This window comes from Rhagoletis pomonella, unplaced genomic scaffold (assembly GCF_013731165.1).
Source record: "Rhagoletis pomonella isolate Grant_MI unplaced genomic scaffold, Rhpom_1.0 Rhpom_scaffold_00004, whole genome shotgun sequence".
Lineage (NCBI taxonomy): Eukaryota > Metazoa > Arthropoda > Insecta > Diptera > Tephritidae > Rhagoletis > Rhagoletis pomonella.
Window position 1 is genome coordinate 59,026,347 of NW_023458558.1, and position 13,116 is coordinate 59,039,462.

The 13,116-nt window shown below is 33.0% G+C and overlaps 1 protein-coding gene across 8 annotated transcripts in view; it reads left to right on the plus strand.

The window, feature by feature from the left end:
* LOC118737882 (tropomodulin) overlaps positions 1-13,116 on the plus strand; it is a 205,299-nt gene that overhangs the window by 139,014 nt on the left and 53,169 nt on the right. Inside the window, exon 1 of one of the 8 annotated variants that reach the window (XR_004992850.1) lies at positions 915-1,379. The exons of the other annotated variants lie outside the window; for them this stretch is intronic. The gene's annotated coding sequence lies outside the window, so the exon portion shown is untranslated. Of the gene's footprint in view, positions 1-914; positions 1,380-13,116 lie in introns of those variants that run through there. 8 annotated transcript variants of the gene reach the window in all.

The window sequence follows — 13,116 nt, forward strand, 5'->3', positions numbered from 1 at the left end:
TAATTTTATTATATTTAATTTAATTTAACAATATTTAATTTCATTTCCATTTCATCCATGGTTTCGTCCAATGTTGCTTTATTTATTTCTTTTGTTTTAATAGTTTTTATTTATTTATTTGGTGGAATTTAATTTAATTAAATTTGTTTTAATTTCATTTTATTTTTTTAAATTTTTTTTTATTTAAAAGTATTTTTAAGTCAATTTATTTTTATTTAATAAAGTTTAATTCAATTTAATTTAACTTAATTTAAGCTATTTGGTATAGTTTAAATAAGAAGATTTTACTTTATTTAAATTAAATTTAGTTTATTTTACTTTGATTATTTTTAATTTAATTTTACTTAATTTTGTATAAATTAAATTAATTTATCTTAATTTAATTACTATTCCTTTTATTTATTTTGATATTATTTAAGTATGTAATATGATTTTATATGATTTTCTATTACATATATATTAAATTTCGGAATTCCAATTTAGTAAATTTTTAATTCTATTTAAATTTCACTAGTTTAATTTTGTTCTGTTTAACTTGACACTATTTAACCACGTAGTTTTCTTTAATACCATTTTATTTTATTATCTACTTTATACTTATTGTCTACTTTTTTATTATATTAATTTATTATCATCCTTAAATATTTGTAATTTTATTTTCCCATTTTTTGTTTACTTCTTAAGTAATTTGGCTAATTTTATTTGTTTATTTGACTCATTTATTTTATCCTAACTAGATTTTTGATATTAATTTGAAAGTTTATTTCACATGCTTTATTAAAATTTTCTTAATATTGAAACTCCTTTCCAAACGCTCACCTATTGCGCACATTTTTTTGCTACTCTGGGTCGCCCTGTGGAAACGTACCAATTCTACCGTTTCTGTATTCCAGCACTGCGTTGCAACGTAGTTAACTGCCTTCTGTTTGCCAATTGTTTTGTTGTTATTATTTCTTATTGAGCATTAAATGTGACGGGTCGCAAGCGGAGTTTTTTGTTAGAATCTTCATTTGTGAAAATATATGTAGATACTAATATATATCAAATATATATCTGTTGAAGTTTTAAAAACGTGTCTAGTATTGAGCCGGTTTGCGCATCAACAATTTTCTGGTAGCATCTTCATTTCATATCGGTACTGTGAAGTGTATCCCTTCATAGGGACAAGTGGGAACGGTGCCAAGTGTGTGTGTTGGTGCGTTTTTAAGTTCACGCCCAAACGAAAAAGTGGAATTTTATTTATTATTGCTATTAAATAAAGCGATTGTGCTTTGAAGCGCTACATTCCAATTTAACTTAATTTAAGTTGAAGGTTGTATTCATCAGACAGTTTTTCAGTTGCTTTTCGCTAATCAACGAAGGACAGCAGGAGAATGGAGGTGAGTGCTCAAGGAATCTTTAAGAACTTGTATGCTTACTTTGTTGACAAACATTTAGACGATTCAAACGAAGAAAATAATTAAGCACTTAAATTATAATTTCCATTTCCAAATGACATAATCATAGGTTAATATTCAATGATCAAGTCTGGAGGATGAGGTTACACCAAGCAAATTACTTGGCGACACTCTGTCCAGAAAAAAGTCACTGTTGCCGTGTTTGCTGTTGTTGTGATTACGTCAGTCCGCAATGATTGACGACCGCTATTGCCATCCCATTTGCACGCACAATAGCATTGTGGAGCTGTCCAGTTGTTTGCAGGTTGTCGTTGCTCTTCTTTTGGAGTTGCGCTGTTTCTGTGTTTTCACTCTTTGCCGGTGTGATGTCTTGACACTGGACGCTAAAGCTAGTGGAGGTGAACGTTTCTCGTTTTAATATGGGGGTCATAATTGATTTTATTATTAATGAACAGGGGGCAGCGAGGCAGAGTAAAAAACGTAGAAGGAGTCAGAGCAGTCGTCATCAAAAGTTTCGTTATGTTGGTGTAGGAATTCGTCATCAGCTCAATGCTTACGCTATCACAAACAATTTGCGCTGCATGCTAATGATATGAGCGTAGCAGTAGTTGGATGTAGGTGCAAGTGGCGAAGTGCAGAAGATAACTTAGGGCTTCTTTGGGGTTCTTATTTAATTTGGCACACCTACGTATATCTATGCTACCCGTTCACTATTAGCACTACTGTTTTATCAGCATTATTCGACAGCTCTTTAGTTTAGCATTAATATTTTATATTATTTTTTTTTCGATTATTTTCATGTCGCTTGTAACTATAAACTTGATTTTTTTGAACAGCTAATGTTGAACGCTGTTATTTAGGTATGTATTTTATTGATATTATGCAATTTTTGTAGCCACTTTCATTAATTGGGAATGCATATTGATTGGCCATGTTATTGCGGATACAATTTCGCACACTTATGAAACCAACCGGTAAAGTAAAAATTAATTTGTTTACCAAAACCACAAGGTAATAACCGCAAAGCCACCTTTTTACCCTGGTAGCTGTATCTATATGATTCGAAGATTTCAGTGTATGTGTGTAAGTAGGTATGTGCATATTATATTGCACACGTTCTTCCAAGTGTATGTATGCAAAATTTTTAATTTATGAAAAAGCCTAAGCAACATTTTATTTGAAGTTATGTGGAATTTTCATGGATTATTGAGCCAAAATATAGAAATTCAACTTCAAATCCCAATATCTCAAGAAATATCCATGTTAAAGTTTACTGTTCTGGTTTTTTTTTTGTTGGAAACTGAATTTGTCATTTACATACATTTTTTTCTGTAGCTCTTGTTGTTTACGAGATGGGGTTAAAAAAGGAGAATTTCATGAAAAACTTGGATTTCATATTACCTAGCTGGCGGGTGTTAGGGTTACGCCGCCATGGACACTTTTGTAGAGCATTCAATTCTGAAGAAACCTCATCTTTGACCATGATTATACCATAAAATGTATGTGACCTGTAGAACGTTGAAGAATAAAGGTTTACGTGTATTTTAAACAAAAAAGATCATTGCACGCCTTGGTCCAGCACTTAATATTAATATTAGGAGTTATAATTTTCAGGGCATTTTTTTACGGGTTTCCAACAAAATTCGAGCTGGGAGTGAAAAAAAATTGTCCCAAATAAAAACACCCTAATTTACATACATAAATACAGCTGCGGTCAAAAAGGTAGTACAAAATTTTAATGATCTTGCTTGCAACTTACCTATGCTTATTTAATTATTTTTGATATTTTTCATAATAAGAAAAAAACTAATTGTTAATTAGAATTCAAAAAAGAAGAATATGAAATACTTTCAGCTATTCGTTGGCTTATCTTCTGTATTTGCAAGATATAGTTTTTTAGATTTTTTCATAGTTGTGGTGTTTAATTTATGCCTGTTTGAAATTGCACCAAATTATGGAAAACCTCAATAAGTTTGGACAAATCTTTGCAGAGTCCTTTTAACATAGAACTAAGGTTATCATTTTTAGTAACTCCATCCGATTGTTAGAACATTTTTAGCAAAATTGTTTATTTCAGGAAAGGAGAAGACATGCGAACGTAGATTCAAACCATCCATAACTGTGATCTATCGAAACTAAGCACTAGCAGTGAAAAAGGAGTATAACGCACTCTACCAAAATGGGCTCGCATAATCTTTGGTAGCTTGGTACTCTCAAAAAATCAACAATACCCGCCAAAAAATAATAATTTTAGCAAGGCACAGTGATGTTCGTTGGCGAGCAGTGGAGCAAGAGAAGCAAATATCCTTTCCAAGAAAAAAGCCAATTCAGTAGGACTATATATAAAAATTGTTGCAGAAATAATCTTATTGTAATAGTATGAAAATTTCTCAAACAGTTTTTGGGTATGATGCTGAAGTGACTGCCCTTAGATACAAATCTGGGTAGTACCAGTAAAGTAGATCCGACTGTCGCTGTATTTTTATGCAATTCCGTAATTTTTCCCATAGCAAGCATTAGATCAGCTGTCAGAAAATTCAACAGATTTCAATCCCAAAATTCATTTTTTCGGACTACAAAATCAACCAAAAGACTTGGGAGTTCTGCATTTATATCTCGTCAAGGACTGTCATTCCAGAATTGCTCCCCAAAAACCTTGGACAATTCGTATGCTGTTACAACAGCAACAGGGCGCTGGAAAAAAGTTAATTACATAGATACATACATACGAGATATTAACTACTATATTTTCTACATTTTAATTAGACTTTGTCTCATGCTTTAAGTAATAGAACCGAAATGTAGTTTAAATTAGATATTATCCTACCTTAATTGTTATTCATAATATGCTTATCGAATCACCCACGTAAAAAATATATTACTTCTAATGAATTTTAAATGAGCCAGCATCTGCAATCATTTATCTGCTTTTTCTATTTGAATCTGATTCAATCTCTGTATGCCTAATTGTTCTTTCTACACTACACTTCGACTGCGCGCGTATTAACAAATTACCTAGATTCAAACTTAATTGCTCAGCCGCGTCAATGGTATTGCGCGCGCAATTTATTGCAAATGCGATTAAGTTCGCTGGCGATTAATCCTCGTTTGTATGGCTTAATATCACCTGCTGCGGAGAGGTGTAATAGGTAAAACAGCAAAACCAACACCGCCCACCTAGTGCCAGGTAGCCAATGTCAATCAACTCTTGCATTGGTCTGTAATGAAAGTGCGGAAGTTGTAGATTTCGCGAAGAAACAAACAAAAGAAGAGGCAAATGTCGCTAGTAGCCCACTGTCTTCTTCATCCATTTGACTACTTGTGTGAATCGTCGACAAATTGGATTACTATATTCTAGCTTATTAAAAAAGTAGATAGGAAAAACTGTGCTTAGCTATTGAAAGTCGAATTGTTATGTATTTCCACGAACAAATGAATTGATTGTTTCATTCTAAAGTAAAAAAAATTCCATAATTTTTCCTTTTTTTATAGCTTAGCACGCCGATAAATTTTGATAAGATAAATGTATTTCATTCAAAATCGATATTTCTGAGGTAAACACATGTTAGACAAAAAATTTAGCATCAGAAGGACAAAAAAATATGCCTGAATTAGTACCTACATACACATGTACATACATTAATATAAGTACGGAAGAAGTTTCTACGAAATACATTTTCGTTGTCGTAGGAAACATATGTAGTCGCTTCTGCTTCTAGCCAATGCCTTTTACCTTATTCCTTTTAAAAGATGCAACTTAACTTCACTTAACGGAAAGTAGAGTTTAGAAAATCAAAATGAAATAGATTTCTACTTGGCATTAAGTAACGTTAAGTTTCGGCTGTTTAGTTATAAGCAACATCCATTAAAGAGAATGTTTAAGTGAGAGCCTGTAAGTTACATTAAGTTGCCATAATAAGACCAGAAGCCTCAAAAGTTTCTGTTCGCTTGGTGTCATATAGCATTAATTGTACTTAAGTCTTTTAAGTATTTTGCATAAAAATTTCCTATTTTTCATGGAACAACATGTAACTTTACATGAAATTATTTGTACATATATATGTACATACATAAAACATTTATAGTACATACGTTTAAAAATTTGTATTCGCTCGATTTTCTTTCGGAAATATTATTTTTCTATGTCAAAATCTGTGTGAAATTTAGCCTTAAAATAATATCGCAGCCATAATAATTGTAACGACTAAAACAACCAAAAAGAAAATACTGCCCACAATGCGGCCATCCATCGCGCCTCATGCAAATGTTTGTCCGCTGAATACTAATCTCAGTGGCTGCCTGCCAGCTTTAAAGGTTTTTGCTGCGCACAGCCTGATAATTCCCTTATTAAATAAAAGCTTTTACAATTTATGATTTGTTTATTTTGCCAAAAGTCTTATCAACTGAGACACATCAGCACTCGCATTGAAAATGAAATGACTTTTAATTTTCTCCTCATTTTACATTTCTGGCAGGACGTGCGTATCTACTTATTATGCATATACTGCATTATATTTGTCGACGGTACTGTGGCACAACCTATCTCAGAGATCACTACTACTTCGTATCTCATAAAATTAATTCAAAATAAACCTTAAATACTACGATTCATTATTCTAAATTAACTAAAAAGTACCTAATCTGTAATATTCATTAAAAATGGGTTTCTTTTAACAGAGAGTTTATTGTTAGAAAGTGTTTTGAGATACGAGGTTATGCCAAAGAACCGTCGTTATGTATTCCGTAGCAATTGTAATTAATTGCCGGCATACTCGAATTGTTATGTTTATGCTTGAGTGGGCCAAAAATCATGCCAAATCAGAGCCTCAGTTGTCACTTTCAGCAAGCTTTACCAAACGCACATCAGCATAGTATCGACCTGAAATACATCTTTCCACAATCAGCCTTTTTGCTTCTATCCAAACGTTGCATATTGGAACATACGGTTCCTTTTTTTTTGTGCAATGCTTCACTGCCAAAATGTCTACAAAATATACAATGCTTTTTTTTGTTCAAAGCTATGTGGCTTACAACTTCGTTCAAGTAACGCATGTGTAAAGTTTGTTATTGCCTATAGACTTTCTGGTTCGTCGGTCAGTGCGCTTTTGGCAACTCTTGGTCAACAAAACCTAAAGCAACACTTGTTGGCTATTGTTTATTTTCTTTTTGTCTTTGTGAAGCAGTGAATTTTGGCAGCCTTTGGGAGTTTTTGAAGTTTTGGCTGCACTTGAAACACAATTGAATTGTTTTGTTTCAATTGACGCGTTTATTTGGATAGCTGTTAAGATAATTTTATTTTAAAATTTCCATACAGACTCTTAACTAAAATATTTAATTTAAAAATTTTCATATAGATTTGCTCTTATGTACATATGTATATTGCTTATTTTAGAATTTATGAATTTACCCTTTGGCGTAGTTTGCTAATTAATTAATTAATTTTCTCTTTCTTTGTAGGTAAGTTGCGCAGTAAAAGTGGGTACTTACTTTCCAGCAACTAAACGAATATAATTTCCATTTGAGACACATGTGAAATGGAAAAAGGAGCCCCTTCGGAATTTCCTATTATAAAATACTTGAAATTGAATTTTTTAAGCGGGAAATCCTGGCAGCTGGGAATGAAAACTATTGATGGTACGACTTTCATGAGCGCATAGAAATAAAAGGCACAAGAACAGTTGGAAAAGCGCTTATTTTGTACACGAATCGTGTCTTTAAATAACATTTTTTCAAAAGCAACTTTTTGTTGCTTCCCAGATCAAAGGAGGATAACAGCAACACAACGAACAAAATATTCTAGAGGTCTAACTAAAACAAAATATCTTGAGGATTGACTATGTTTGCTATAGCCCGCCAGAATTTCCTATTATAAAATACTTCATATTGGGTCTACTAACCGTGCAATCCTGGCAGCTGATAATGAAAACTGTATTCAGGTTATACGACTTTCATGAATGTAAAGAAAAAAAGAAAACTTATTTTATACTGAAATCGAGTCGTCAAAATCAAAATGTTTCAGAGGCATATTTTTGTTGCTTCGCCGACCAAAGAATGACAAAAGCAACACAACAAACAAAATGTTCTAAATGTCTAGCTATGCTTGCTATCTGACACTTATTTTACTATATCACGTAAGCTGCAATCTTATTTAATTGTACAAGTTTCAGGACAAATTTTTCCAATTGGTTCGCGACGGTATCTAAACGTACTACTATTTATAGTTAACTATAGATAAGTCTAGCATAATGCAATTTAAATACACTTTTAATTGGAAATATAAAAAAATAGTCATTATTTTCAGTCTCTGTTCCATATGCTGAGTTCTTATGAACAAACAATTGTTTAACCTTCAAATTGTTTGTTTTTGTCTTAAAAATATGTACATGTATAATGCATGATAATGGTGCACTAGTACAATCGTACTTAATCGTACAGAATCGTACAGAAATTATTGCAAAACTGTCCGGTTTTTAAGTTATTTGCAATTAGCATACCTGAAAATTAAAATCCCGACATCAACTGTTTTTTACGCAAAAGTTTAAATATTTATCATCCATCTGGTTATATGTATACTTAATTGTACATCTACATATCGCTAATTTACTAAAAGACTTTCGAAACTCAAAAAACCAGATTTCTAAGCAAATGATGCGGAATCACTCATTATATCGTGATGAGTATTGTGCGAAAATTGCGTGCTGAAATCTTATGTAAACTCCGCTTGGTGGGCGAGTTTCCTGATAGAGATAGGCATTGGACCGAAGTGGACCACCTAAGCCCTAAAATCTTTCTTAAAATTTCTCGCGCTACAAAGCCAAAACTTCCGTCCTAATAATACCTTAAATTTCTAGCAAAACACAGGTAACTGATTTTGGCGACATAATTCTGAAAATTGAAACAGCGGCGGCTCCTTCGTTGTTATCGAAGGAGTACGACCCGAAGGCGATGCCGCCCCAAAATACACGCCAAACATTCATTTTTTGCTGGTGCAATGCCTTGTTATTGTTAGCATACACATTTCCCAAAATATTTTTGGGGAATAAGCCGGAGTGACTGTGCTTGGACAAATACGCAGACTCCTACTCGAGTATGATAAATGCAAATGTACCCAATGAATCTTACATATTGCGAAATGGCAAACCCTTAACTAAACAATAATGTATCAGGTTGGATGATAGTGACATTCTTTCAGATATGAAATGGCAAGGGTCTACTTTCCCCATCGCTAAATGTATAACCCGTTACTTATGACAATACAAAAAACTCACCACGCATTATAACAACTAAAGTTTCTATCTAAGGAATCATATGTAGGAAGTCATCACAAATATTAATGTAACTAGGCTAAATGTTTTAATGTTTTTAATGCAACACGCTTGCAACAATTTTTATGGTTGTAATATCAAAAGTACAAAAAACCTCCATGCCGTGCTACACGATTTTGAATAGATAATAGTATGTATGCATGTATATGCTTGCATGTGTTCAACAATACTCACGCCAAGTAATTATGCGAACATTTCAAAGTCTTCTGTAATCGTTGCTAATGTGCAACACATACCTTACAACCATTTGCTCATGCTTACGCACACATGCGAACACCCTACCCATATAAATTAGATAAATACAGTGGCGGTCAAAAGTGGATAAAGATGAATGGTCTTTCGTTTTTAATATTTACAATATTTTTCCAGCTAAATTAAAAAAAAAAAATATGGTTCATGCTTCAACATAAACCATATGTATAAATCACACTTTCAAACTTTATACAGAATTTAGAAAAATTCCATAAATTTTTATTTAAATTTCGACATTTTTAATCAGAATTTGTATACATTTTTTGGGTATGCAGTTAACAGGATTATAACATTTTAGTAAAATAAGTGGAAGTTTTAAGTCGCTAAAAACCGCATTGACTTTTAATGAATATTTTTTGTTGACGGCGTTTTGCACATTTTAGCATATAAACATGAATTTCTTGTAGAAAAATATCCGCAAGACCGTTTGCAAAAAATAAAAAATAAAAAAGTCAACGCCAGCTTTTCTAATTTCGGTAAAAAAAACGCTAAAGCCGTCAGCAAACAAAAAAATCTTCAAAATCAATGTGATTTTTCAGCCGCCCTTATTACTTATTTTACTAAAATTAAAAAAATTCTGATTAGAAAGCTCGAAATTTGGATAAAAATTTGTGGAGTTTCTCTAAATGCTGTATAAAGTTTGAAAGTGTGATTTATATGGTTTTTGTTAAAGCATGAACCATTTGTTTATAAAAAAATACCAAGAAATTTTAGCTTGAAAAACATTGTAAATGTTGAAAACGAAACACCATTCATCAACTTTTGACCGTCACTGTATGTACATACATACATATGCACATTGAAGTCTTGAGTATAATTTCCACACAACAGCATTCATTCGTAGCGCAAAAAGTCTTTAACAGCCCAACAAGGCGTAGTCTCGATTATGGCGGCATGCATTAACAGCTGTTACCGCGTCAAAGCAAAGTGAGTTTGCGCGCAATCATGTAATGCACCATCGCCGACAGCAGTCATTGGAAATGCGCTCATATTTGATGAATTACAATTGAACCGACAATCAGTGTAAGGTGTTGAAATTATTGACGGCCCACAGTAACTTTATACTTTTTTATATTTTTTCATATGAGGCCGCCGTAACCAAGTAGATAAAAGTGGGTACTGTCATTCAATACGACTCAAGTTCGATGCCTGACTCGAGAAAAAGCTTTTTCTAAACGATCGCCGCGAGCCAGGGAGGAGGGGGCGCGGTATAGAAATTGAAGCGCAATTATATCAAGACAAACCTCCCACAAAATATTATTTGTTGCTCGGTGGCTTCGAAGACTGTAGTAGCTGCCTTCATCAGCGAATTAACGTAAATTGGAGGGGAAACTTGGCCAAAGATTTGCCAAAGTCTGTCAGCGTCAAATATTTATTTGTTTCTCATATATGTTGCACTGATCGTTAAAAGCACAAACGCTTACGAAATACAAGTTTTTAGTACTCTCCATTTTTAGTAAGGCATTTGAACTATTGACAAGTTGTTACTTTATGGCTAATTAAAAAAACTACAAATGTAGCTGGCAAATGTTGCCCAACTTGAAATTACTTTTCTTTGTACGTCTGTTGCTGAAGCGTGCAAAATTAAAAACAAAACAAAAAACACAAATTAACTTAACTAAACGTACAGCGTTATAATTGCGATTATGTACATACGAGCATACATATATCCATAATTTATATGTTAATATATACATATATATCTGAAATCTCGCAAACCTGAAGTTGCTTGAAAAAGTATAGTGGTTAATTATGCGTGACTGCCACTGTAATTTCTTTTTCTGATCATCCAATGAAATGTGCATAATTTCAAACCAATTATGTAAATGTACCTACTACTTAACTGATCTGTGCAAACTACCCTCAAGTGGCCCGTTGAAACCAGGATAAGCCTGTTTAACAAAGTCTCCACTCCCCAAGGTACTACCACCAAGTAGTACTTCGTTGGCAAGATTAAAATTGAGGAAATGACATCGCTGCTTGACATGCATCCATGTGCAAATATGTAATGAACCATTTTCGTGTATCAACTCTTCATTAAAACTTATCACGGTATGTCTTAAATTTCATTAAGTTAATTTAAAACTAAACAAATCACCTTATTTATTTTCGACAACTGATTGTGAGTGCTTGTACAGTTTCAAGTGAGAAAATTTAAATTCCCAACAGCTCTGCCCAACAGAGTTCATTCACTTAATACGATGGGAAAGTACGAATTAAATCGCCAGTGGATTTTATTTGTTTGACAATACTTTATATATTTTCTTGTTGTTGTTATTAGTAGTTTAAAATCTCTCAAGTCGCTGAAGTTATAAAAAGTAATCTGTTGTTAACGTTGTTTTCTCTTTGTCTTTCCGCGAAAGTACAAACATAAATGTAGAAACTGAAAATTTGTACATACATTTGTACATACTAATAGATTTAACAATTGTATAGTATGTCAATACAGGTGTATGTATGTTTTCTTGACCGCTGTACTTAAAATGATGTACCCAGATGTACCCATATACGAGTACTATGTATAGGAAGCGAAAAACAAGAACGCGCTGCGCATTATTAATACCTACCAAAATGGTTCCCATGACAGTATGCATCGCATAATAGGAATATTTTCACACAAGTACGTGATAGCATTTGCTCGTCATTCTAATTTAAAATTTACTTTTTTTTCTACAAATAAGTAAGTGGGAAAATGTATATTCACTTTCATACAATTTTCATTCGTATTTTTAAATTTGCTTGTGTTTTGTGTAGTAAACTTTGATAAAAATATATTTGCTAGAAAAAGCTTGTAAATTGTAACCAAACAACTAACAAAAACAGTATAGGTCCAAATTTAAAACTTTGTATAAAAAATAGAAAAATTCAACAAAATTTTACAACAATTTTTTTACTAAGATTATTACTTATTATTATTATTATTATATTAATTACTCCCTGCAATCTCCTTTTTCGAATAGACACTAACTGCAGTTAAGGTTTGCCCAGCGGTCGAAATTCAAACAATAAAATTAATTGGAGTTGAGCTGAGTTGAGTTGAATTAAGGTGAAGTGAACTGAAAATAAGTGATTTCAGGTGCGCTGAGTTTAGATAAGTTAAGGTGAGCTAGGGTGAGTTGAGCCTGACGTGAGATAAGGTAAGTTGAGGTGAAATAACCTTAGTTGGGGTGAGTCGAGTTGAGATGAGTTGAAGTGAGGTGAGGTGAATTGAAAGGAGTTGATGTAAGGTGAGATGAGGGCTGTTGAGATGAAATGCGTTGAACAACATACCATAACATAACATAGCATAGTGTAACAAAGCATAGCTTCAGTTTTATCCTTGTCTGAACTTTATCATTTTTTATCTCTTCTATTCTATTCTTATCTATTTCTTTACCCCGATCTGTATGTTCATTGTTTTCTTCATTAGCATGTTCGCAAATTTACCTTCCTCTTTGTCTTTAGGTTTCTTTACTTATATTTTTGTGACATTTTAATCTCTTAAGTAAAACGAGTCAGCTAATGTGGAAAACTGCCTTCAGCTGAGATCACCGCAAAACAACGCGAGCACGAGCACTCCGTTGCCGTCCAATGTACTGTGTTCCTTTTTAATTTTCCTTAAACCTACCCGATCTACAAATAAATCTGAGCAGACTTTTGGGTGTTAAAGAGCTCATGTATTCATCTCTCAACACTTCGATATCAAAAGCTTCATACCTAATGCTTGGTTCAATTAATCTTCGTGTATTTGTAGGAGATCTTTGCGCACTACTGAGTAGTAATCTGAGAAGGGCTCAAGTGCTTGCAATTTATGCTTGCAAATTATATACCTAACAGACGTATGAAATGAATCATTAAAACAGACTTGTCTGTGGAGAAGTTTTCGTTAAAGGCCAAAATACAATAACGCAGTAGCAGTTTTTCGAAATCAGCTGTTTTTTAGAAAGTGTGGTGTCCAATGAAGCGACTCACAATACAGCAGTGGCAGCTGGCAGTACTGCTCAGTTTAGCCCAAATTCTAAATTCATTGCCACTGCCATCACCGCAGCAAACTTCGCATGCTGAATTTGACATAAATGAAACGCAGCCAACATCTGTTGATGTCACTGAAGCCTAAAAGGCAACAACAAAAATGTAAACAAACAAAAGGGAATGTCAAAAAA